At 45.7% G+C, this 27,439-nt stretch overlaps 2 pseudogenes; both read left to right on the forward strand.

Moving 5' to 3' along the window:
• Positions 1-1,461: 1,461 nt before the first annotated feature.
• On the forward strand, positions 1,462-12,807 carry LOC138986889 (endogenous retrovirus group K member 19 Env polyprotein-like; annotated as a pseudogene).
• A 4,825-nt stretch (positions 12,808-17,632) lies between these two features.
• On the forward strand, positions 17,633-20,831 carry LOC138986890 (endogenous retrovirus group K member 9 Env polyprotein-like; annotated as a pseudogene).
• Positions 20,832-27,439: the final 6,608 nt, after the last annotated feature.

A 27,439-nucleotide genomic window follows, 5' to 3' on the forward strand; every position in this document is an offset into this window, starting at 1 on the left:
TCCACGGGAATTCCTAACTTGCGGACTTCTCCTGAAGTCCAATCTCCATTCGGGAAAGGGCTTCATCTTGCGAGTCATTTCAGGAAATAGAACCATCTAGGTGGTTTTTCTCTCCAGGGGCGACAGGGATCTCCAGGTTGGATTCCAGACTCACCCGGGTGCCGGAATTCAGGATGCCTCTTCATGAGGAAGGAGGTTGGCAAACACAAAGGGGAAGTCCAGGAGTCTTCCATTCGAACATCTACCCCAAAAAAACCAGAGTCTGCCTAATTGATTGCTTCTTCAACACGCCTCGAGGCCAGATTCCCTACCATGACTCAATTGCAATGACGCACTCCCCCTCAGCATGGGCTTGTGCCCCACCAGAGGCTCCCTGAGCTGTCAGACCTCGTGAGAAACCTGACACTGGGGGCGAGAACAACCCGAGATCTCGCGAGATGAGGGCCTTCTGCCTCCATGGCCAGACCAAGACCTCTCTCCAAACGCCTCAGGAGGCTTGACTCCCTTTAGTCCACCCAGTGAGCTCCAAGAGATACCCGTCGCGACTCGAGAGCAGAGCGGGGTTCTTTGCTTCCACTCGAGATGAATGCCTGTCTCCCCGGGTGTGTCTGGAATGCAACCCCGAGATTCCTGTCGCCCCTGGAGAGGAACATTGGCTTCTGGACACAAGCCTAGATGAGGTCTATTTGCCCTGCAGTCACTCGAGAGCAATCCCCAGCTTTCCTTCGCAACTTGAATGGAACATTGGACTTCCCTGGGCCAACACAAGAGGCATCCTGAATTCCCCGTCATAACTCGAGAATCCCGCCACAACTCGAGAAAAACCACGTGGTTCCCCTGTCATCGCAAAATGAAGCCCTTTCCCACTACAGCATCTCAAGGGAAGTCCCACGTTCCATCCTGAAGGTCGAAACGGTACTTGGCACACTTGATGCGACACAAAAAGTCCCCCGACATACTGGTCTCACTCGAAAGGAACACCGAGGTTCCCAGAATCACTTCATCTGAGCCCCTTCTCCCCTCCTGATCTCGACAGGATGGTCGATTCCCCTGATTTGTCTGGAAGGGGTTCCCGACCTTCCTGTTGCACCTCAGGATGAGGCCGGTCTCACGAAGAAATTAGAGACGTAGTCTCATGGGTGGTGCCACATTCCAAAAGACCTTATTTCCCGGTCTGCTCTTCATAAGAACCCGATGCCGGAACACCTCTTCGAATGCAACCCTGTGGATGAAGTCACAACACGAAGGGGCACTGTCACCCCCGTGCATTATCCAGAAAAACCCACATCTTAGAAGTACAGATTGCAATTGGCCTGTCACCTCGTGAACAACTCCAGAGGCAAGCAGAGTTCCATGCCTAAACCCAAGACGAGGCCTGACTCTACTGTCCCAACTCTGCAGGGACACTGTGATTGGAGACAGAAATCAAGAGGAACCCTGAGGTTCCTGCCTCAACTCGAGATGAGGCCCTCTTCCATTGCACCAAACCCAGTGGCGTCCCGAGAGGCCCCTCCCAAATCCACAGTGTCCCTGACTTTTAAGAGGCACCCGGAGAAACTCCATGAGGTAACCGGCACAAGTCTAGGGAACCCAGGGTTTCCTGCCACAACCCGAGAAAGACCTCGAGAGTCCTTCTTCAACACATCTTGTGGCCTGATGCCCCTACAATGACTCGAGAGCAATGACGCGCTCCGCCTCGCCACTCGCATGGATACCTGACTTCCCTGGCACTACACGAGAGGCTCCCTGAGCTCCCCGTTGTACCTCGTGAGAAAGCCCACACTTTCGGGGAGCGAGCTCTGCCCGTTGCAAAGGTCATTAGGAAGGAGGCTCGGCATACGCAAAGGCGAGATCGAGCCTCAGGAGTCCCCCTGGAAATTCTCGAACATCTACCCCCAAAACCAGAGTCTGCCTATTTTCTGCTTTGTGCTTTCACCTACACCTCTGACTTTACGGGGGCATGTCCCCCATTACCTCTCTCTGAAAAAAGAGTTAGGTTACAGCTCCAGTTAATAATTCCTGGGTGTGACAGTGTTTCAACCTACAAACTCCTTTGGAAATCCTCTAGCCTGCCTGAATAGGTTTTTCCGGCCACATGTGATTGTTCAGAGCCTCCCAACTGTGAGAGGGAGGAGATGTTCTAAACTGCCTAAACACAGATTCTTTTGAGTAGTTAAAAGATTGATTAGAAGTTGTATTGGTGAAGGGTTTTTCACTTATTGAGCCAATGTTTGTTGCTAAGTCTCCATACCCCTTACCTACTGTGTCCTTGGCAGTGTATTGACTGATATAATGGGTGTATAGAAATGTAAGTAGTAGCCTCAATGTTTGTAGCCTTGGACCCTTGAGTTAATTCTTTTCTTGATTGAGCCCACCTCACTTTTGCCCTATAGGAATGCAGCTTTGTCCAATGCTTTTTGGAGGCTGGTGCCTGACTTTGAATAATCACCTTTAGAGAAAGATAACTTTCTTAAAATGTTTACAGGCCTCCTGGCCAGAAGATGATGTAAATCACCTGAACTTTTGCATATGATGTTTGAAAGCCTGGCTTTGATTAGAACCAGGAGCTGCTGTCCTTGCATGACTCCACCACTCCCCCATTATCCCTCTATGCATAACTTAAGGTATAAAAACTACTTTGGAAAATAAAGTGCAGGCCTTGTTCACCAAAACTTGGTCTCCCCATGTCGTTCTTTCTTTCACCTTCTAGCTGAATTTTTCCTCTGAGGCAGGAGGCTTGTCAAGCCTAGTAATTTTGCATGGGCTTCTAAGATCTGACCGGGAGGCCTTAGTGTCTCCTCTCCTTCGGGAGAACGGGAGGATGGCTGGGTGCCTCCATAGGTGATGTAAATTCCCTGCTTTGGAATTTTATTCAGCCTCTTTTTCTTCACTGAATTTTCCTACTGAGCTATCCTTATTTCAGACGCTTTTCTCCACTGAATTTCCTCACTGAGCTATCCTCATTTTATTACTCTTTAAATCTCTAGTAAATACCCTAATTGAAGCTATTGCATCCCGATCGTCTGGGTTATCAGCCCCAGCTTCAACTCCTGGATCAGCTGGGGCTGGTCCCGGCAGGTGGCGCCCAAGACAGGTTCCTCGGAAGGTAGGTCCCAACCCTATTCCCCAGTGTTGAATTTTGGGATGGCTAGGGGCCCCACTCAGGGTGCCTTGGACCTTCCTGTAAGATAGACAGGGCGAGTAGGAGTGGGAAGTGTTGAAAGTGTTAAAGAGTTAGAGTTAGAGAGAAAAACCGTTTCTGAGTTAAAAGGCCAAAGAAAGCCTGATCTTTTAAAAGCTAAAAGCTTTATTTTCTATTATAGTTAATTTTCTGACATGGGTAACACTGAATCAAATGAAAGACAGCTCTTTATAGGAGTAATTTCACAGTTATTAAATAAAAGAGGAATCAAAGTTAAAAAATCATTTTTTCCTTCGTACAAGAGCACTGTCCCTGGTTTCCAGACTAAGGCTCTGTTAACTTAGATGTCTGGGAGAAAGTAGGAAAACAGCTAAAACTTACCATGCCGAACATGGCTCAGAAAAGGTGCCTAATGATGCCTTTTCCTTATGGAATATCATTAGAGATGTCTTAGACCCTGCCCCGGATTCAGAAAAAGTACATCTTAAAAGGGATAGTGAAGAAAATGCTGTAGCTAAACCTGTCCCTGAATCTAAAACAGTTACCTTTAAAGAGGGAAACGAGGTCAAAACTGTAGTTAAACCTGTGGAAAATGAGAAAACGAAGACCTGCCTGACTATCGGCAACTAAGAAAAATGTTAGCAGCCATGACTACTCAGGAACAACTTAAAGATAGGGATGAGAAACAAGATCAGCCTTCCCCAAAAGGAAAAGAGAATTTAGACGAGACAACAGCTAAATATCACTCGGATGAAGATTGGCATCTCTTAAACAAAGATACCCCAAAAAGCCTAAGAGAAACTTCCCCTATCAGGCCATCTGCTCCAAGGAGCCTAAGGGAAATGTCTCCCATTAGGCCATATGCCCCTAGGGATTCCCAAGAGACCTTCCCCGTTAATCCATATGTAACCTCTGGATACCAAACAGTTCAAAGAGCTCCAGAGTACAGAGCAGAGAATATGGAACCCATGCCTTTGCCACCACCTCCCATACCAAGCCGTAGAGGTCCTATTAAACCCGCATTATTGCTGCCACTTCCCTATCGAAATGGGAGAGCTCCACTATCGATCCCATGGAGAAGGGCCTTTTCCGCCCCTGGCGAGAAATTTGATCCCCAACTTCAGGCTTCTTTCCCTTTAATTTTTGACAATGATGAAAGAGAACAAAAGGCTATCCACTGGGAGCCTGTTTCTTTTCAACTGGTAAAAGAACTTAAAAATGCACGTATTTCATATGGGCCTAAAGCCCCATAAACGATGCAGCTAGTAGAAAATTTAGCAGGCCAATGCTTAACACCTCGAGAATGGAAATCAATTGCTAGGGCCTGCCTGTCCGGAGGACATTTTATACTTTGGAAATCTGAATATGATGATATTGCTCATATATATGCTTTTTCTAACCAAAATACAGACCTTAAACATATCACTGAACCTATATTACTTGGTCAGACCGACTACCCCTCGTATGATGAACAGATGAAATTAGATGGAACTGCTATACAACAGGTGGCTGATTGTGCCTTTACTGCATGGCGTTCATTGCCCGATGGTAAGGCATCAGGTACTGCTCTATCTGATATTAAACAAAAGTCAAAAGAGCCATTTGAAGACTTTGTCTCACGACTCTCAGAAGCTGTCCAGAGAATATTTTCTGATTCCGAGGGAGCTAAATTATTAACAAAACACTTGGCTTTTGAAAATGCTAATTCCTCCTGCCAGGCTATATTGCACCCTATTAGAAGAACTGGATCTTTAATTGATTATATGAAACAGTGTGAAGGTGTAGGACCGTCAGTGCTACAGGGTGTTGCTATTGCTGCAGCAATAAAAGGGAATTCTTATCAGCAGGCAGCCCAAACTTTTTTTTACCAACAAGAATAAGCCATCACAAGGTGATCCCAATAACCAAGGCAGGAATGCATTCCCTAGAACTTGTTTTTCCTGTGGCCAGGTGGGACACACTTTTCGTGACTGCCCTCAAAGAACACCCGGTTCTTATCTGCCTAATCCGGCCCGACCGGCTGTGTCTGCTCTGCAAAACCCTGTCCCCCGACCCATGAATACTAGGTCTCTTTGCCCTCGCTGTCAGAAAGGATATCATTGGGCAAGGGACTGTAAGTCACGATTCCATAGAAATGGAGTTTTTTTAGGCCCCAACCAGCACTCGGGAAATGGGTTGAGGGGCCAGCCCCAGGCCCTGACAACGATTGGGGCAGCCTCACTGAACCCATTCATTCCCTTCGTTCCATCGCAGAGCTCATCAGAGCAACCCCAGGCAGTGCAGGACTGGACCTCAGTTCCACCACCTCAACAATATTAACTCCAGATAGCCCCACTATAAAAATTCTTACAGGAATTAAAGGGCCATTACCAACTGGCTTGGTAGGAATTATACTAGGCAAAGGTTCCCTAGCTATGCAAGGTCTTACAATTATTCCTGGAGTAATTGACTCAGATTATACAGGAGAAATTCAAATAATGATTTCACACAGACTAAAACTCTTCCAAATTCATCAGGGACAGAGAATAGCCCAACTTTTACTTTTGCCTTATCATACTGCAATTGGGCAAACAGCCACCCAAAATGAAAGACGGGACAAAGGATTTGGGTCTAGTGACATGGCTTTTGGGGTAACAGAAATTACTAAAAAGCATCCCATGAAATCTATTCTTGTCAGTGGCAAGTCTATTGAAGGGCTATTAGACACAGGAGCTGACGTTTCCTGTATTTCTGGGAAAGACTGGCCCAATTCCTGGCCCACTCATACTACTGCAAATAACTTAGTGGGCATCAGGGGAGCTCCTGCAGTAGCTCAAAGTGCAAAAATTTTAGACTGGCAATTTGAGGATACCCGTGGAACATTCCAACCGTATGTGATTCCTTAGCTGCTCTTCTCGCTGTGGGGGAGGGATGTGCTGTATCAAATGGGCATGTTACTTTTTAGCTCTGATGATAAAGTAACTTCTCAAATGTTACAAATGGGCTATGACCCTTCAAAAGGGTTAGGTAAACAGCAGACAGGAATAATTGAGCCAATTTGCCCAGCTCCTCGAAAGTTCCGTACTGGATAAGGGTATCCAAATTTTTGATGGAGGCCATTGTTTTTGCTGCTGACCCCATTACGTGGAAATCTCAGGACCCGGTGTGGGTAGAACAATGGCTTCTGATTAAAGAAAAACTACTGGCAGCCAAAGCGTTAATTTCTGAACAACTAGAATTGGGACATATTGAGCCCTCCAATAGCCCCTGGAATACTCCTATTTTTGTTATTAAGAAAAAATCTGGCAAGTGGCAACATTTACAAAATTTAAGAGCTATTAATGCCACTATGGAAGATATGGGGGCCTTACAACCTGGGATTCCTTCCCCAGTAGCCATCCCAGAAGGATATAATATTATTGTAATTGATTTGCAAGACTGTTTTTTCACCATCCCCTTAAATGCTGAGGATAAAAAGTGACTTGCCTTTAGTTTACCAGAAGAAAATTTTAAACAGCCTCATTTAAGGTTTCAATGGAAAGTGTTGTCCCAGGGAATGAAAAATAGCCCTACTCTATGTCAAAAATTTGTTAATGCTGCTTTAGAAGATGTTAGAGCTAAATATGAACAGGTCTATATGATTCACTATATGGATGATATTTTAATAGCTTACCCTGATAGAGCTCATTTACAAACTGTCCTCCAGGATTTGACCCAGGCATTAACAGACAGAGGCTTAAAAATCGCCCCAGAGAAAATTCAAGTCAATCCGCCCATAATTACTTAGGATGGGTTATCAATTCAGAAACTGTGACTCATGCCCCATTAAAATTGAGAAAAGATCACCTTGTTACTTTTTAAATGATTATCAAAAACTTTAGGCGACATTAATTGATCACACCTTATTTAAAATTAACCACAGTTGAATTAAAACCTCTTTTAACATTTTACGTGGGGATCCTGATCCAACTTCTAAGAGACAATTAACTGCTGAGGCTCAGGAGGCCTTAGAAAAAGTGGAAGCAGCTTTATCTGATAGCTGTGCAAAAAGAGTTAATTTACAAACAAATTGGCAATTCCTCTGCCTAGCTACTCCAACAGCACCTACGGGAGTTTTATGGCAAAATGGCCCCCTAGAATAGGTCCATCTCCCCACCCAGGCTAAAGAAGTAGTGGCCTCTTATCCAGGACTGATAGCTACGTTGATATTGAAAGGGAGAAAACGTAGCATTGAATTGTTTGGTAAAGAACCAGCAGAAATTGTAATTCCATATAATAAAGAACAACTTGATGCTCTTCTAATGTTTGATGAGGATTGGCAGATTGCTATAGGAAATTATTTTGGCCAAATTCTGCATCATTTACTTTCACATGTTTTGCTAAATTTTATGTCTAAACACCCGGTTATTTTCCCTGTTAGATGTAAATACTCTCCCATCTCAGATGCTCAAATGGTTTTTACTGACGGGTCTGCTAATGGCAGAGCTTCCATAGTTACAAAAGATCAGCGTAAAGTTTTACATACGCAGGAGACTTTGGCCCAGAGAGCTGAACTCACAGCTGTTATAGAGGCTTTTGTTATGTTTGCAGAGGAGGAATTTAATTTTTACTCTGATTCTCAGTATGTGGTCAGGCTGTTTCCACACATTGAGACTACGGTCCTGCCTGAGAACAAAACTGCAATATTTCACTTGTTAACTAAACTGCAAACAGCAATTTGAAACGGGCGAGCATATTTTATTGGACACATTCGGGCTCATTCTGGATTGCCCAGCCCTTTAAAATGCCTTTAATGATTTTGGCTGACTTGTTAACTAGAAATACAGTGGCTACTGTGATTGAGGAGGCCAGAGCCTCTCATTCACTCCACCATCAAAATGCTACTGCGCTAAGATATCAATTTCAGACTCCTGGAGAATCTGCTCAGGTGATTGTTCTGTTCCTGTTCTCATTGTCCCACTACTGTAAATAGTTTACCTATGGGAGTTAATCCTCATGTCTTAAAACCTAATGCACTCTGGCAGATGGATGTAACTCATGTCTCTTCATTTGGAAAATTGTCTTTTGTTCATGTAACTGCAGATACTTTTTCTCACATTATTATTGCAACTGCTCACACAGGGGAAGCAGTTAAAGATGTAATACAACATCTCTTTACTTGTTTCTCATATATGGGTCTGCCAAAAGCCTTGCAAACTGATAATGCTCCTGCTTACACATCTAAGTCTTTTTCAGAATTTTGTCTAAAGTTTCAAATTAAACATAATACAGGCATTCCTTATAATCCCTAGGATAAGCCATTGTGGAAAGAGCACACCAAACATTAAAAACCCAAATTCAAAAATTAAAAGGAGAGTTTATGTAGCTCTCCCCATCAAATCTTGCAACATGCTCTTTTTGTAATAAATATTTTAAATACTGATTCAGCTGAACTACTGCAATGCCTGGAGCATTGGTGCCCGGAGTAGCTGAATTCAAACCATTAGTTAAATGGAAGGACCTCCTTTCGGACAATGGAAAGGTCCTGACCCATTGTTAACCAGCGGTCGAGGATATGCTTGCATTTTTCCACAGGACGCAGATTCTCCAATTTGGGTTCCAGACAGATTGATTTGCCATGTCTCAGCCCTCGGATACCGGATTCCCCAGCAGCCGTGACCGGAAAAAGGGCCTCCTCTGCCTTCACTGCCCCGCCAGCATGGGAAACACCCGCTGACATCGGGACAACTGACATCGGAGATCCCGGATGAGCAAGGAACGGATCCACCCACCAAGTACATGTCTCAACTTCACATACAGGATATTGCTCCCCCGACCATTTGCCTGGCTGGGGGGTGTCAGGCGCCTGACTCAGGCGACCCAGAATGCCTCCATATCCACTTAGGGACAAATAAAAACACTCTGCCCCAGGCACGGGAATAGCTTCCTTACAGGAATCTCCAGCTTCCCCTGAGAAAATGTTTATTGCCATGCTTGCTTTGCTTTCCTGTCAGGTAAGCGCCTCTCCTATTCCAACCAAATATTGGGCGTATCTCCCAGATCCTCCAACTTTCCAAGTTGTTACTTGGGATAATGAGCCTATATGGGTCAACACAGACCAACATCAGCTCTTGGGAGGAGCCTATACTTCTTACACTAGAGATAAATATCCTATTAACTTCAATTATACCTTCAGGGGATTAACAGGTGATTTCCCTGTTTGCTTTAACTTCCACAATGACCCTAGAAGCTTTATTACCCCCACCAAAGAAGGATGTGTTGGGGCCTCTAAAAAAATAATTATAACAGATTCCTGGTCTTTATGTCATCGATCAGCTTGGGTATTATTGGCTCGTATGCCTGGGATTCTTGACCCCTATGTAACCCTGCATTCCAAATCTCCACCAAAATATCCGAATTGTTATAAGGTTGCTCCTTCAGACAAAGTATAGAACACCATAGACAGTCGTACAGGGTATCTGACTTGGACATCTTGTACTTATGATTCAAGTATTGATTATAGGATACCAGGAGGTGGAGATTATACTACTCAGGACTGGATCAACCTGAATCCAGGTGAGGATCCATTGGCCAATGATACATTTGAGGGCAGATTTGAGAATTGGGATAGGATTCCTCTTCTTTGGCCAATACATGCCACTAGAAGGCATTGTAATCAATTTGTTCCTCCTATATTGTCTTATACAACTAAGAAACAGACCTATTGGCAACCTGAAATTTGAGAGCCCTTGCTGCTACTGTTCCTGTTTCTTATACGCCCAAATAGCAATTCTACTTATTCTGTTTTAGCTTGTTTACCTCCCCTTATGTTTTTTTTTATTAATGACTCCAAGAGACTTAATGTACATGAATTATTCAGTGGACCTAATATAGTAACTTGTGAACAATGTATGCTTTCATCTTGTTTGACCCCTCAATATAATGTCTGCTCTTTTGTGGTGTTACAACGTCCACCCTATCTCATGATACCTGTGACAGTGACTAGCCACTGGTATGACAATTACGGCCTCGCCGTGTTACAAAAACTACAAGATTTAATGCGACAATGGCAATTTGTGGGCTTACTTATTTTAGGAATATCAGCTTTGATAGCAGCAGTTACTTCTGTTACTGCAGCAGCAATATCATTGACTCAACAGGTGCATACTGCCCAATATGTTGATACTATGTTTAAAAATGTCTCTTTAACTCTAGCAACATAGGAAGTTATAGATAGAAAATTGGAGATGAGAGTAGATGCCTTGGGAGAAGCAATAATGCATATTGGGACTGAGTTCCAGGCTTTAAAAGTGAAAATGGCTCTGTCTTGCCACGCTATTACCGATGGATATGTGTGGACATCTTTAAAGGTAAACGAGACAGATTATGAATGGGAAAAAAATCAAAATCATATCTCAGGTGTTTGAAATAGCTCTGACATTGGCCTGGACTTAGGAAACTTCATAATCAAATACAGACCCTGAACACTCTCGACTGGATTTTACCACCACTGAGCAGCTAATGACTTTTTTCACTTTCTCTAACTTCATTTCAGGAAAAAACATTCTGTCTAATATCCTTGATACGTCGCTGCTGGTGCTTATTTTTGTTTATAATCATTATTCCTTGTATTGTCAGGATTCTTTGGCAGAACATTCAGAGCTCGCGACTGAGTTGCATCTGGCTGTTTTAAGAAATAAAAAAGGGGGAGATGCGGGGAGTGAGCTCCACCCATGGCAAAGGTCATTAGGAAGGAGGCTCGGCATACGCAAATGCGAGATCGAGCCTCAGGAGTCCCCCTGGAAATTCTCGAACATCTACCCCCAAAACCAGAGTCTTCCTACTTTCTGCTTTGTGCTTTCACCTACACCTCTGACTTTATGGGGGGCTGTCCCCTACTACCTCTCTCTGAAAAAAGAGTTAGGTTACAGCTCCAGTTAATAATTCCTGGGTGTGACAGTGTTTCAACCTACAAACTCCTTTGGAAATCCTCTAGCCTGCCTGAATAGGTTTTTCTGGCCACATGTAATTGTTCAGAGCCTCCCAACTGTGAGAGGGAGGAGATGTTCTAAACTGACTAAACACAGATTCTTTTGCGTAGTTAAAAGATTGATTAGAAGTTGTATTGGTGAAGGGTTTTTCACTTATTGAGCCAATGTTTGTTGCTAAGTCTCCATACCCCTTACCTACTGTGTCCTTGGCAGTGTATTGACTGATATAATGGGTGTATAGAAATGTAAGTAGTAGCCTCAATGTTTGTAGCCTTGGACCCTTGAGTTAATTCTTTTCTTGATTGAGCCCACCTCACTTTTGCCCTATAGGAATGCAGCTTTGTCCAATGCTTTTTTGGAGGCTGGTGCCTGACTTTGGAATAATCACTTTTAGAGAAAGATAACTTTCTTAAAATGTTTACAGGCCTCCTGGCCAGAAGATGATGTAAATCACCTGAACTTTTGCATATGATAAGTTTGAAAGCCTGGCTTCGATTAGAACCAGGAACTGCTGTCCTTGCATGACTCCACCACTTCCCCCATTATCCTCTATGCATAACTTAAGGTATAAAAACTACTTTGGAAAATAAAGTGCAGGCCTTGTTCACCGAAACTTGGTCTCCCCATGTCGTTCTTTCTTTCACCTTCTAGCTGAATTTTTCCTCTGAGGCAGGGAGGCTTGTCAAGCCTAGTAATTTTGCATGGGCTTCTAAGATCTGACCGGGGAGGCCTTAGTGTCTCCTCTCCTTCGGGAGAACGGGAGGATGGCTGCGGCCTCCATAGGTGATGTAAATTCCCTGCTTTGGAATTTTATTCAGCCTCTTTTCTTCACTGAATTTTCCTACTGAGCTATCCTTATTTCAGACGCTTTTCTCCACTGAATTTCCTCACTGAGCTATCCTCATTTTATTACTCTTTAAATCTCTAGTAAATACCTAATTGAAGCTATTGCATCCCGATCGTCGCCCACGCCGTCCCAGCTTCGAACTCCCTGGATCAGCCGGGGCTGGTCCCCGGCAGGTGGCGCCCAAGACAGGCAATTCGAAGGTAGGTCCCCAACCCTATTCCCCCAGTGTTGAATTTTAGGGATGGCTAGGGCCCCACTCAGGGTGCCTTGGACCTTCCTGTAAGATAGACAGGCCGAGTAGGAGTGGGAAGTGTTGAAAGTGTTAAAGAGTTAGAGTTAGAGAGAAAAAACCGTTTCTGAAGTTAAAAGGCCAAAGAAAAGCCTGATCTTTTAAAAGCTAAAAGCTTTATTTTCTATTATAGTTAATTTTCTGACATGGGTAACACTGAATCAAATGAAAGACAGCTCTTTATAGGAGTAATTTCACAGTTATTAAATAAAAGAGGAATCAAAGTTAAAAAATCATTTTTTCCTTCGTACAAGAGCACTGTCCCTGGTTTCCAGACTAAGGCTCTGTTAACTTAGATGTCTGGGAGAAAGTAGGAAAACAGCTAAAACTTACCATGCCGAACATGGCTCAGAAAAGGTGCCTAATGATGCCTTTTCCTTATGGAATATCATTAGAGATGTCTTAGACCCTGCCCTGATTCAGAAAAAGTACATCTAAAAGGGATAGTGAAGAAAATGCTGTAGCTAAACCTGTCCCTGAATCTAAAACAGTTACCTTTAAAGAGGGAAACGAGGTCAAAACTGTAGTTAAACCTGTGGAAAATGAGAAAACGAAGACCTGCCTGACTATCGGCAACTAAGAAAAATGTTAGCAGCCATGACTACTCAGGAACAACTTAAAGATAGGGATGAGAAACAAGATCAGCCTTTCCCAAAGAAAAAGAGAATTTAGGCGAGACAACAGCTAAATATCACTCTGATGAAGATTGGCATCTCTTAAACAAAGATACCCCAAAAAAGCCTAAGAGAAACTTCCCCTATCAGGCCATCTGCTCCAAGGAGCTTAAGAGAAATGTCTCCCATTAGGCCATATGCCCTAGGGATTCCCAAGAGACCTTCCCGTTAATCCATATGTAACCTCTGGATACCAAACAGTTCAAAGAGCTCCAGAGTACAGAGCAGAGAATATGCCATTGAACCCATACCACCTCCCATACCTCCTCCCACCACCTCCCATACCACGCCGTAGAGGTCCTATTAAACCCGCATTATTGCTGCCACTTCCCTATCGAAATGGGAGAGCTCCAAAATCGATCCCATGGAGACGGGGCTCTTCTGCCCCTGGCGAGAAATTTGATCCCCAACTTCAGGCTTGTTTCCTTTGGTTTTTGACAATGATGAAAGAGAACAAAAAGGCTATCCACTGGGAGCCTGTTTCTTTTCAACTGGTAAAGAACTTAAAAATGCATGTATTTCATATGGGCCTAAAGCCCCATAAACGATGCAGCTAGTAGAAAATTTAGCAGGCCAATGCTTAACACCTCGAGAATGGAAATCAATTGCTAGGGCCTGCCTGTCCGGGAGGACATTTTATACTTTGGAAATCTGAATATGATGATATTGCTCATATATGCTTGCTTTTTCTAACCAAAATACAGACTTTAAACATATCACTGAACCTATATTACTTGGTCAGACCAACTACCCCTCGTATGATGAACAGATGAAATTAGATGGAACTGCTATACAACAGGTGGCTGATTGTGCCTTTACTGCATGGCGTTCATTGCCTGATGGTAAGGCATCAGGTACTGCTCTATCTGATATTAAACAAAAGTCAAAAGAGCCATTTGAAGACTTTGTCTCACGACTCTCAGAAGCTGTCCAGAGAATATTTTCTGATTCTGAGGCAGCTAAATTATTAACAAAACACTTGGCTTTTGAAAATGCTAATTTACCTGCCAGGCTATATTGCACCCTATTAGAAGAACTGGATCTTTAATTGATTATATGAAACAGTGTGAAGGATGTAGGACCATCAGTGCTACAGGGTGTTTGCTATTGCAGCAGCAATAAAAGGAAATTCTTATCAGCAGGCAGCCCAAACTTTTTTTACCAACAAGAATAAGCCATCACAAGGTGATCCCAATAACCAAGGCAGGAATGCATTCCCTAGAACTTGTTTTTCCTGTGGCCAGGTGGGACACACTTTTCGTGGGTGCCCTCAAAGAACACCGGTTCTTATCTGCCTAATCCGCCCAACTGCTGTGTCTGCTCTGCAAAACCCTGTCCCCGACCCATGAATACTAGGTCTCTTTGCCTCGCTGTCAGAAAGGATATCATTGGGCAAGGGACTGTAGGTCAAGATTCCATAGAAATGGAGTTTTTTTAGGCCCCAACCAGCACTCGGGAAATGGGTTGAGGGGCCAGCCCCAGGCCCTGACAACGATTGGGGCAGCCTCACTGAACCCATTCATTCCCTTCGTTCCATCGCAGAGCTCATCAGAGCAACCCCAGGCAGTGCAGGACTGGACCTCAGTTCCACCACCTCAACAATATTAACTCCAGATAGCCCCACTATAAAAATTCTTACAGGAATTAAAGGGCCATTACCAACTGGCTTGGTAGGAATTATACTAGGCAAAGGTTCCCTAGCTATGCAAGGTCTTACAATTATTCCTGGAGTAATTGACTCAGATTATACAGGAGAAATTCAAATAATGATTTCACCCCAGACTAAAACTTTCCAAATTCATCAGGGACAGAGAATAGCCCAACTTTTACTTTTGCCTTATCATACTGCAATTGGGCAAACAGCCACCCAAAATGAAAGACGGGACAAAGGATTTGGGTCTAGTGACATGGCTTTTGGGGTAACAGAAATTACTAAAAAGCATCCCATGAAATCTATTCTTGTCAGTGGCAAGTCTATTGAAGGGCTATTAGACACAGGAGCTGACGTTTCCTGTATTTCTGGGAAAGACTGGCCCAATTCCTGGCCCACTCATACTACTGCAAATAACTTAGTGGGCATCAGGGGAGCTCCTGCAGTAGCTCAAAGTGCAAAAATTTTAGACTGGCAATTTGAGGATACCCGTGGAACATTCCAACCGTATGTGATTCCTTAGCTGCTCTTCTCGCTGTGGGGGAGGGATGTGCTGTATCAAATGGGCATGTTACTTTTTAGCTCTGATGATAAAGTAACTTCTCAAATGTTACAAATGGGCTATGACCCTTCAAAAGGGTTAGGTAAACAGCAGACAGGAATAATTGAGCCAATTTGCCCAGCTCCTCGAAAGTTCCGTACTGGATAAGGGTATCCAAATTTTTGATGGAGGCCATTGTTTTTGCTGCTGACCCCATTACGTGGAAATCTCAGGACCCGGTGTGGGTAGAACAATGGCTTCTGATTAAAGAAAAACTACTGGCAGCCAAAGCGTTAATTTCTGAACAACTAGAATTGGGACATATTGAGCCCTCCAATAGCCCCTGGAATACTCCTATTTTTGTTATTAAGAAAAAATCTGGCAAGTGGCAACATTTACAAAATTTAAGAGCTATTAATGCCACTATGGAAGATATGGGGGCCTTACAACCTGGGATTCCTTCCCCAGTAGCCATCCCAGAAGGATATAATATTATTGTAATTGATTTGCAAGACTGTTTTTTCACCATCCCCTTAAATGCTGAGGATAAAAAGTGACTTGCCTTTAGTTTACCAGAAGAAAATTTTAAACAGCCTCATTTAAGGTTTCAATGGAAAGTGTTGTCCCAGGGAATGAAAAATAGCCCTACTCTATGTCAAAAATTTGTTAATGCTGCTTTAGAAGATGTTAGAGCTAAATATGAACAGGTCTATATGATTCACTATATGGATGATATTTTAATAGCTTACCCTGATAGAGCTCATTTACAAACTGTCCTCCAGGATTTGACCCAGGCATTAACAGACAGAGGCTTAAAAATCGCCCCAGAGAAAATTCAAGTCAATCCGCCCATAATTACTTAGGATGGGTTATCAATTCAGAAACTGTGACTCATGCCCCATTAAAATTGAGAAAAGATCACCTTGTTACTTTAAATGATTATCAAAAACTTTTAGGCGACATTAATTGGATCACACCTTATTTAAAATTAACCACAGTTGAATTAAAACCTCTTTTTAACATTTTACGTGGGGATCCTGATCCAACTTCTAAGAGACAATTAACTGCTGAGGCTCAGGAGGCCTTAGAAAAAGTGGAAGCAGCTTTATCTGATAGCTGTGCAAAAAGAGTTAATTTACAAACAAATTGGCAATTCCTCTGCCTAGCTACTCCAACAGCACCTACGGGAGTTTTATGGCAAAATGGCCCCCTAGAATAGGTCCATCTCCCCACCCAGGCTAAAGAAGTAGTGGCCTCTTATCCAGGACTGATAGCTACGTTGATATTGAAAGGGAGAAAACGTAGCATTGAATTGTTTGGTAAAGAACCAGCAGAAATTGTAATTCCATATAATAAAGAACAACTTGATGCTCTTCTAATGTTTGATGAGGATTGGCAGATTGCTATAGGAAATTATTTTGGCCAAATTCTGCATCATTTACTTTCACATGTTTTGCTAAATTTTATGTCTAAACACCCGGTTATTTTCCCTGTTAGATGTAAATACTCTCCCATCTCAGATGCTCAAATGGTTTTTACTGACGGGTCTGCTAATGGCAGAGCTTCCATAGTTACAAAAGATCAGCGTAAAGTTTTACATACGCAGGAGACTTTGGCCCAGAGAGCTGAACTCACAGCTGTTATAGAGGCTTTTGTTATGTTTGCAGAGGAGGAATTTAATCTTTACTCTGATTCTCAGTATGTCGTCAGGCTGTTTCCACACATTGAGACTACGGTCCTGCCTGAGAACAAAAACTGCAATATTTCACTTGTTAACTAAACTGCAACAGCCAATTTGGAAACGAAGCCGAGCATATTTTATTGGACACATTCGGGCTCATTCTGGATTGCCCAGCCCTTTAAATGCCTTTAATGATTTGGCTGACTTGTTAACTAGAAATACAGTGGCTACTGTGATTGAGGAGGCCAGAGCCTCTCATTCACTCCACCATCAAAATGCTACTGCGCTAAGATATCAATTTCAGACTCCTGGAGAATCTGCTCGGGTGATTGTTCGTTCCTGTTCTCATTGTCCCACTACTGTAAATAGTTTACCTATGGGAGTTAATCCTCGCGGTCTTAAACCTAATGCACTCTGGCAGATGGATGTAACTCATGTCTCTTCATTTGGAAAATTGTCTTTTGTTCATGTAACTGCAGATACTTTTTCTCACATTATTATTGCAACTGCTCACACAGGGGAAGCAGTTAAAGATGTAATACAACATCTCTTTACTTGTTTCTCATATATGGGTCTGCCAAAAGCCTTGCAAACTGATAATGCTCCTGCTTACACATCTAAGTCTTTTCAGGAATTTTGTCTAAAGTTTCAAATTAAACATAATACAGGCATTCCTTATAATCCCCAGGGATAAGCCATTGTGGAAAGAGCACACCAAACATTAAAAACCCAAATTCAAAAATTAAAAGGAGAGTTTAAGTGTAGCTCTCCCCCATCAAATCTTGCAACATGCTCTTTTCGTAATAAATATTTTAAATGCCGATTCGGCCGGAACTACTGCAATGCCTGGAGCATTGGTGCCCGGAGTAGCTGAATTCAAAACCATTAGTTAAATGGAAGGACCTCCTTTCCGGACAATGGAAAGGTCCTGACCCATTGTTAACCAGCGGTCGAGGATATGCTTGCATTTTTCCACAGGACGCAGATTCTCCAATTTGGGTTCCAGACAGATTGATTTGCCATGTCTCAGCCCCTCGGATACCGGATTCCCCAGCAGCCGTGACCCGGAAAAAGGAAGGGACCTCCTCTGCCTTCACTGCCCCCGCCAGCATGGGAAATGCCGCTGGTGTCGGGACAACTGACATCGGAGATCCCGGATGAGCAAGGAACGGATCCACCCACCAAGTACATGTCTCAACTTCATATACAGGATATTGCTCCCCCCGACCATTTGCCTCACAAAAGGGTGTCAGGCCGCCTGACTCAGGCGACCCAGAATGCCTCCATATCCACTTAGGGACAAATAAAAACACTCTGCCCCCAGGCACGGGGAATAGCTTCCTTACAGGAATCTCCAGCTTCTCCTGAGAAAATGTTTATTGCCATGCTTGCTTTGCTTTCCTGTCAGGTAAGCGCCTCTCCTATTCCAACCAAATATTGGGCGTATCTCCCAGATCCTCCAACTTTCCAAGTTGTTACTTGGGATAATGAGCCTATATGGGTCAACACAGACCAACATCAGCTCTTGGGAGGAGCCTATACTTCTTACACTAGAGATAAATATCCTATTAACTTCAATTATACCTTCAGGGGATTAACAGGTGATTTCCCTGTTTGCTTTAACTTCCACAATGATATAGAAAGCTTTATTACCCCCACCAAAGAAGGATGTGTTGGGGCCTCTAAAAAATAATTATAACAGATTCTGGTCTTATTGTCATCGATCAGCTTGGGTATTATTGGCTCGTATGCCTGGGATTCTTGACCCTATGTAATTTGCATTCCAAGACCCCACCAAAATATCCGAATTGTTATAAGGTTGCTCCTTCAGACAAAGTATAGAACACCATAGACAGTCGTACAGGGTATCTGACTTGGACATCTTGTACTTATGATTCAAGTATTGATTATAGGATACCAGGAGGTGGAGATTATATGATTCAAGACTGGATCAACCTGAATCCAGGTGAGGATCCATTGCCAATGATACATTTGAGGGCAGATTTGAGAATTGGGATAGATTCCTCTTCTTGGCCAATACATTACTAGAAGGCATTGTAATCAATTTGTTCCTCCTATGCTGTCTTATACAACTAAGAAACAGACCTATTGGCAACCTGAAATTTGGAGAGCCCTTGCTGCTACTGTTCCTGTTTCCTTATACCGCCCAGATAGCAATTCTACTTATTCTGTTTTAGCTTGTTTACCCTCCCCTTATGTTTTTCTTTTTATTAATGACTCCAAGAGACTTAATGTACACATGAATTATTCAGGTGGACCTAATATAGTAACTTGTGAACAATGTATGCTTTCATCTTGTTTGACCCCTCAATATAATGTCTGCTCTTTTGTGGTGTTACAACGTCCACCCTATCTCATGATACCTGTGACAGTGACTAGCCACTGGTATGACAATTACGGCCTCGCCGTGTTACAAAAACTACAAGATTTAATGCGACAATGGCAATTTGTGGGCTTACTTATTTTAGGAATATCAGCTTTGATAGCAGCAGTTACTTCTGTTACTGCAGCAGCAATATCATTGACTCAACAGGTGCATACTGCCCAATATGTTGATACTATGTTTAAAAATGTCTCTTTAACTCTAGCAACATAGGAAGTTATAGATAGAAAATTGGAGATGAGAGTAGATGCCTTGGGAGAAGCAATAATGCATATTGGGACTGAGTTCCAGGCTTTAAAAGTGAAAATGGCTCTGTCTTGCCACGCTATTACCGATGGATATGTGTGACATCTTTAAAGGTAAACGAGACAGATTATGAATGGGAAAAAAATCAAAAATCATATCTCAGGTGTTTGGAATAGCTCTGACATTGGCCTGGACTTAGGGAAACTTCATAATCAAATACAGACCCTGGAACACTCTCGACTGGATTTTACCACCACTGGAGCAGCTAATGACTTTTTTCACACTTTCTCTAACTTCATTTCAGGAAAAAACATTCTGTCTAATATCCTTGGATACGTCGCTGCTGGTGCTTTAATTTTGCTTCTTATAATCATTATTCCTTGTATTGTCAGGATTCTTTGGCAGAACATTCAGAGCTCGCGACTGAGTTGCATCTGGCTGTTTTAAGAAATAAAAAAGGGGGAGATGCGGGGAGTGAGCTCCACCCATGGCAAAGGTCATTAGGAAGGAGGCTCGGCATACGCAAATGCGAGATCGAGCCTCAGGAGTCCCCCTGGAAATTCTCGAACATCTACCCCCAAAACCAGAGTCTTCCTACTTTCTGCTTTGTGCTTTCACCTACACCTCTGACTTTATGGGGCTGTCCCCTACCACCTCTCTCTCTCTGAAAAGAGTTAGGTTACAGCTCCAGTTAATAATTCCTGGGTGTGACAGTGTTTAAACCTACAAACTCCTTTGGAAATCCTCTAGCCTGCCTGAATAGGTTTTTCTGGCCACATGTAATTGTTCAGAGCCTCCCAACTGTGAGAGGAGGAGATGTTCTAAACTGACTAAACACAGATTCTTTGAGAGTTAAAAGATTGATTAGAAGTTGTATTGGTAAAGGTTTTTCATTATTGAGCCAATGTTTGTTGCTAAGTCTCCATACCCCTTACCTATTGTGTCCTTGGCAGTGTATTGACTGATATAATGGGTGTATAAAATGTAAGTAGTAGCCTCAATGTTTGTAGCCTTGGACCCTTGAGTTAATTCTTTCCTTTGATTGAGCCCACCTCACTTTTGCCCTATAGGAATGCAGCTTTGTCCAATGCTTTTTGGAGGCTGGTGCCTGACTTTGGAATAATCACTTTTAGAGAATGATAACTTTCTTAAAATGTTTACAGGCCTCCTGGCCAGAAGATGATGTAAATCACCTGAACTTTTGCATATGATAAGTTTGAAAGCCTGGCTTCAATTAGAACCAGGAACTGCTGTCCTTGCATGACTCCACCACTTCCCCCATTATCCTCTATGCATAACTTAAGGTATAAAAACTACGTTGGAAAATAAAGTGCGGGCCTTGTTCACTGAAACTTGGTCTCCCCATGTCGTTCTTTCTTTCACCTTCTAGCTGAATTTTTCCTCTGAGACGGGGAAGCTCATCAAGCCTACTAATTTTGCCTGGGCTTCTAAGATCTGACTGGGGAGGCCTGAGAGTCTCCTCTCCTTCGGGAGAACGGGAGGACGGCTGCGGCCTCTGTAGGTGATGTAAATTCCTTGCTTTGGAATTTTATTCAGCCTCTTTTCTTCACTGAATTTTCCTACTGAGCTATCCTTATTTCAGACGCTTTTCTCCACTGAATTTCCGCCCTGAGCTATCCTCATTCTATTACTCTTTAAATCTCTAGTAAATACCTAATTGAAGCTATTGTATCCTGATCGTTGCCGACACTGTCCCCGATTCAAACTCCCTGGATCAGCCTGGGCTGGTCCTCGGCACACACTGGTGCCATAGCTCGAGAAAAACCAGAAGACTCCCTCGTCATCGCGAGATGAGGGCCTTCTTTTCCTTCATGGCCTGGAGAGCAATCTCGAGTCCTCTCTCAAAAATCCACAGGAGGCTTGACTCCCTTTAGGCCACTCAGTGGGCTCCAAGAGATACCTGTCAGGACTCGAGAGGAGAGCAGAGTTCTTTGCTTCCACTCGAGACGAGACCTGACTCCCCGGGTGAGTCTGGAATGCAGCCCCGAGATCCCTGTTGCACCAGGAGAGGAACATTAGTTTCTGGACACAAGCCTAGATGAGGTCTATTTGCCCTGCTGTGACTCGAGAGCAATCCCCAGCTCTCCCTCCCAACTCGAATGAAAGATCGGACTTCCGTGGGCCAACACAAGATGCATCTTGAATTCCCCGTTGTAAGTTGAGGATCCCGCCGCAACTCGAGAAAAACCACGTGGTTCCCCCGACATCATAAGATGAAGCCCTTTCCCGATACAGCGTCTCAAGAGAAGTCCCACGTTCCGTCTTGAGGGTTGAAACGGTAATTGGCACCCTAGATGCGACCCAAAAAGTTCCCCGACATACCGGTGTCCCTCGAGAGGAACACCGACGTTCCCGGCACCACTTCATCTGAGCCCCTTCTCCCCTTCTGATCTCGACAGGAGGGTCCATTACCCTGCTTTGTCTGGAAAGGATTCTCGACCTTCCCGTTGCACCGCAGGATGAGGCCAGTCTCACGAAGAAATTCGAGACGCAGCCTCGTGGGTGGTTCCACATTCCAAAAGACCCTGATTTTCCGGTCCACTCTTGATAAGGGCCTGATGCCCGGACACCTCTTCGAATGCAACCCTGTGGATGAAGTCACAACACGAAGGGGCACTGACACCCAAGTGCATTATCTGGAAAAACCTGCAGGTTCCAAATACAGCTGGACAAGTGGCCTGTGACCCTGGGAAGAACTCGAGAGGCAAGCGGAGTTCTATTCCTCAACACAAGACTCGGCCTGACTCGCCTGTCCAAACTTTGCAGGGACCCTGCGATCGGAGTCAGAAATGGAGAGGAACCCTGAGGTTCTTGCCTCAAATGGACATGAGGCCCTCTTCCATTGCACCAAACCCAGTGGAGTCCCGAGAGGCCCCTCCCAAATCCCCCATATCCCTGACTTCTCAGAGGCACACTGAGAAGCTCCCTGAGGTCATCGGCACACGTGGAGGGAACCCAGGGTTTCATGTCGCAACCTGAGAAAGACCTCGAGAGTCCTTCTTCGAAGCGTCTTGAGGCCCAATTCCCCAACGACGACTCGAGAGCAATGCCGAGCCCACCCTCGCCACTCGAATGGAGACCTGACTTTCCTGGCACCACACGAGAGGCTCCCTGAGCTCCCCATCGTACCTCGTGAGAAAACCTGCACGGTGCCGCAGTTCCAGAAAAACCTTGAGACTCCCACATCATCATGAGATGAGGTCCTTCTTTTCCCACAGGACCTAAGGAGCAATCCCAAGTACTCTCTCAAAACTCCACAGGAGGCTTGACTCCCTATAGGCCACCCAATGGGTTCCAAGAGACACCCGTCACGACTGGAGAGGAGAGCCGAGTTCTTTGCTTCCATCCGAGACTAGGCCTGACTCCCTGGGTGAGTCTGCAATGCAACCCCGGGATCCCTGTCGCCCTTGGAGAGGAACATTAGTTTCTGGACACAAGCCTAGATGAGGTCTATTTGCCCTGCAGTGACTCAAGAGCAATCCCCAGCTCTCCTTCGCAACTTGAATGGAAGATTGGACTTCCCTGGGCCCACACGAGAGGCACTCTGAGTTCCCTGTCATAACTCGAGAATCCTGCCCCAACTTGAGAAAAACAAGGAGGTTCCCCCGTTATCGAAAGATGAAGCCATTTCCCGCTACAGCGTCTAAAGACAAGGCCCACGTTCTGTTTTGAAGGTTGAAACGGTACTTGATATCCTTGATGCGACCCAAAAAGTTCCCTGACATACCGGTCTCACGCAAGAGGAACACCGAGGTTCCCATCACGACTGCATCTGAGCCCCTTCTCCCTCCTGATATCGACAGCCGGGTCAATTCCCCTGCTTTGTGTGGAAGGGGATCCTGACCTTCCCATCGCACCTCAAGATGAGGCCAGTCTCACAAAGAAATTCGAGACGTAGCCTCATGGGTGCTGCCACATACAGAAGGACCCCGATTTTCTGGTCCGCTCTTGATAAGAACCTGGAGCCCGGACACCTCTTCGAATGCAACCCTGTGGATGAAGCCACAACACGAAGGGGCACTGACACCCCCATGCATCATCCGGAAAACCCCGCAAGTTCAAAATACAGCTCGACATGTGGCCTGTCACCCCGTGAACAACACGAGAGGCAAGCGGAGTTCCATGCCTCAACCCAAGACGAGGCCTGACTCTACTGTCCCAACTCTGCAGGGACCCTGCGATCGGAGTGAGAAATGGAGAGGAACCCTGAGATTCCTGCCTCAACTCGAGATGAGGCCCTCTTCAATTGCACCAAACCCAGTGGAGTCCCGGGAGGCCCCTCTCAACTCCACAGTATCCCTGACTTCTCAGAGGCACCCTGAGAAGCTCCCTGAGGTCACCGGCACAAGTCGAGGGAACCCAGGGTTTCCTGCAGAAACCGGAGAAAGACCTTGAGAGTCCTTCTTCAACGGGACTTGAGGCCCGATTCCCCTACCATGAATTGAGAGCAATGACGTGCTCCCCCTCATCATTCGCATGGGGACCTAACTTCTCTGGCGCCACACGAGAGGCTCCCTGAGCTCCCCGTCGTACCTCGTGAGAAACCCCACACTGGCGCCGCAGATCGACTAAAACCATGAGACTCCACCATCATCACGAGATGAGGGCCTTCGTTTCCTGCATGGCTTAGAGAGCAATCCCGAGTCCTCTCTCCAAACTCCACAGGAGGCTTGACTCCCTTTAGGCCACTCGGTGGGCTCCAAGAGATACCCCTGGCGGCTGGAGAGGAGAGTGGAGTTCTTTGCTTCCACTCGAGAGGAGGCCTGTCTCCCCAGCTGAGTCTGGAATGCAAACCTGAGATCCCTGACGCCCCTGGAGAGGAACATTAGCTTCTAGACACAAGCCTAGATGAGGTCTATTTGCCATGCAGTTACTCGAGAGCAATCCCCAGCTCTCCTTCGCAACTCGAATGGAAGATTGGACTTCCCTGGGCCAACACAAAAGGCTTCCTGAATTCCCCGTCGTAACTCAAGAATCCCGCCACAACTCGAGAAAAACCACGTCGTTCCCACGTCATTGCAAGAAGAAGCCCTTTCCCGCTACAGAGTCTCAAGAGAAGTCCCACGTTCCATTTTGAAAGTCAAAACGTTACTTGGCACCCTTGATGCTACCCAAAATTTCCCCGACATACCGGTCTCACTCGATAGGAAAACCGACGTTCCCGGCACCACTTCATCTGATCCCATTCTCCGCTCCTGATCTCGACAGGAGGGTCAATTCCCCTGCTTTGTCTGGAAGGGGTTCCGGACCTTCCCGTCGCACCTCAGGATGAGGCTAGTCTTACAAAGAAATTCGTGACGTAGCCTCGGGGGGGTCCACATTCTGAAAGACCCCGATTTTCCAGTCCGCTCTTGATAAGAACCTGATGCCCGGACCCCTCTTCGAATGCAACCCTGTGGATGAAATCACAACACGAAAGGGCACTGAAACACCCTGCATCGTCCTGAAAAATCCGCAGGTTGCAAATACAGCTCGACAAGTGGCCTGTCACCCCCTGAACAACTCGAGATGCAAGCGGAGTTCCATTCCTCAACCAAAGACGAGGACTGACTCTCCTGTCCCAACTCTGCAGGGACCCTGCGATCGGAGTCAGAAATGGAGAGGAACCCTTAGGTTCCTGCCTGAAAACGTGAAGAACCTCTTTTCCATTTCAGCAAACCCAGTGGAGTCCCGGGAGGCCCCTCCCAACTCCACAGTATCCCTGGTTTCTCAGAGACACCCTGAGAAGCTCCCTGAGGTAACCGGCACAAGTCGAGGGAACCCAGGGTTTCCTGTTGCAACTCTTGAAAGACCTCGAGGGTGCTTCTTCAACGCGTCTTGAGGCCCGATTCCCATACCAGGACTCGAGAGCAATGACCCGCTCCCCATCACCTCTCTCATGGAGAACTGACTTCCCTGGCGCCACACAAGAGGCTCCCTGAGCTCCCTGTCGTACCTCGTGAGAAACCCACACTGGCTCCTCAGCTCGAGAAAAACTACGAGACTCCCCTGTTATCACGATGTGAGGGCCTTCGTTTCCTGCATGGCCTAGAGAGCAATCATGAGTCCTCTCTCCATACTCCACAGGAGGCTTGACTCCCTTTAGACCACTCGGTGGGCTCCAAGAGATACCCGTGGTGGCTGGAGAGGAGAATGGAGTTCTTTGCTTCCAATCGAGACGAGGCCTGACTCCCCTGGTGAGTCTGGAACGCAACCCTGAGATACCTGTCGCCCCTGGAGAGGAACATGAGCTTCTGGACACAAGCCTAGATGAGGTCTACTTGCAATGCAGTGACTCGAGAGCAATGCCCAGCTCTCCTTCCCAACTCGAATGGAAGATTGGACTTCCTGGGCCAACACAAGAGGTGTCCTGAATTCCCCCATCAAACTCGAGAATCTGGCCGCAACTCGAGAAAAATCACGTGGTTCCCCCGTCATTGCAAGATGAAGCCCTTTCCCGCCACAGCGTCTCAAGGGAAGTCCCACGTTCCGTCTGGAAGGTCGAAACAGTACTTGGCACCCTTGATGCGACCCAAAAAGTTCCCTGACATACCAGTCTCACTCGAGAGGAACACTGAGGTTCCCGGCACCACTTCATCTGAGCCCCTTCTCCCCTCCTGATCTCGACAGGAGGGGTGATTCCCCTGCTTTGTCTGGAAGGGGTTCCCGATCTTCCCTTCTCACCTCCGGATGTGGCCGCTCTCACGAAGGAATTAGAGACGTAGACTCATAGATGGTGCCACATTTCTAAAGACCCCGATTTCCCGGTCTGCTGTTTTAAGAACCCGATCCCTGGACCCCTCTTCGAATGCAACCCTGTGCATGAAGTGAAAACACGAAGGGGCACTAACACCCCTGTGCATCATCCGGAAAAACCCAGAGGTTCCAAATAGAGCTCAACAAGTGGCCTGTCACCCTGTGAACATCTCGAGAGGCGAGCGGAGTTCCATGCCTCAACCCAAAATGAGGCCTGAATCTCCTGTCCCAACTTGGCAGGGACCCTGCGATCGGAGTCAGAAATGGAGAGGAACCCTTAGGTTCCTGCCTCAACTCGAGATTAGACCCTCTTCCATTGCACCAAACCCAGTGGAGTCCCGAGAGGCCCCTCCCAACTCCACAGTCTCTCTGATTTCTTAGATGGTCCCAGAGAAGCTCCCTGAGGTCACCGGCACAAGTCGAGGGAACCCAGGGTTTCCTGCCACAACCCGAGAGTGACCTCCAGAGTCCTTCTTCAAGTCGTCTTGAGGCACGATTCCCCTACCATGACTCGAGAGCAGTGACGCACTCCCCCTCGCCATTCGCATGGAGACCTGACTTCCGTGGTGCCACACAAGAGGCTCCCTGAGCTTGCCGTCGGACCTCGTGAAAAACCCCACCCTGGCGCCGCAGCTCGAGAAAAACCACGAGACTCCCCCATCATCGCGAGATGAGGGCCTTCATTTCGATCATGGCCTAGAGAGAAATCCTGAGTCCTCTCTCCATACTCCACAGGAGGCTTGACTCCCTTTAGGTCACTCAGTGAGCTCCAAGAGATACCCGTCACGACTCGAGAGGAGAACAGAGTTCTTTGCTTCCACTCGAGATGAGGCCTGACTCCCGGGTGAGTTGCAATGCAACCCCAAGATCCCTGTCACCTCTGGACAGGAACATCAGCTTCTGGACACAAGCCCATATGAGGTCTATTTGGCATGCAGTGACTCAAGAGCAATCCCCAGCTCTCCTTCTCAACTCGATTGGAAGATTGGACTTCCCTCGGCCAACACAAGAGGCATCCTGAATGCCCCGGCGTAATTTGAGAATCCCGGCGCAACTGGAGAAAAACCACGTTGTTCCACCTCTACGCAAGATGAAGCCCTTTCCCGCTACAGCGTCTCAAGAGAAGTCCCATGTTCCATCTTGAAGGTTGAAACGGTACTTGGCACTCTTGATTCGACCCAAAAAGTTTCCCAACATACCGGTCTCACTCAAGAAGAACACCGAGGTTCCCAGCACCACTTCATCTAAGCCCCTTCTCC

Source organism: Bos mutus, unplaced genomic scaffold, assembly GCF_027580195.1.
Source record: "Bos mutus isolate GX-2022 unplaced genomic scaffold, NWIPB_WYAK_1.1 CTG232, whole genome shotgun sequence".
NCBI classification, from domain to species: Eukaryota; Metazoa; Chordata; class Mammalia; order Artiodactyla; family Bovidae; genus Bos; species Bos mutus.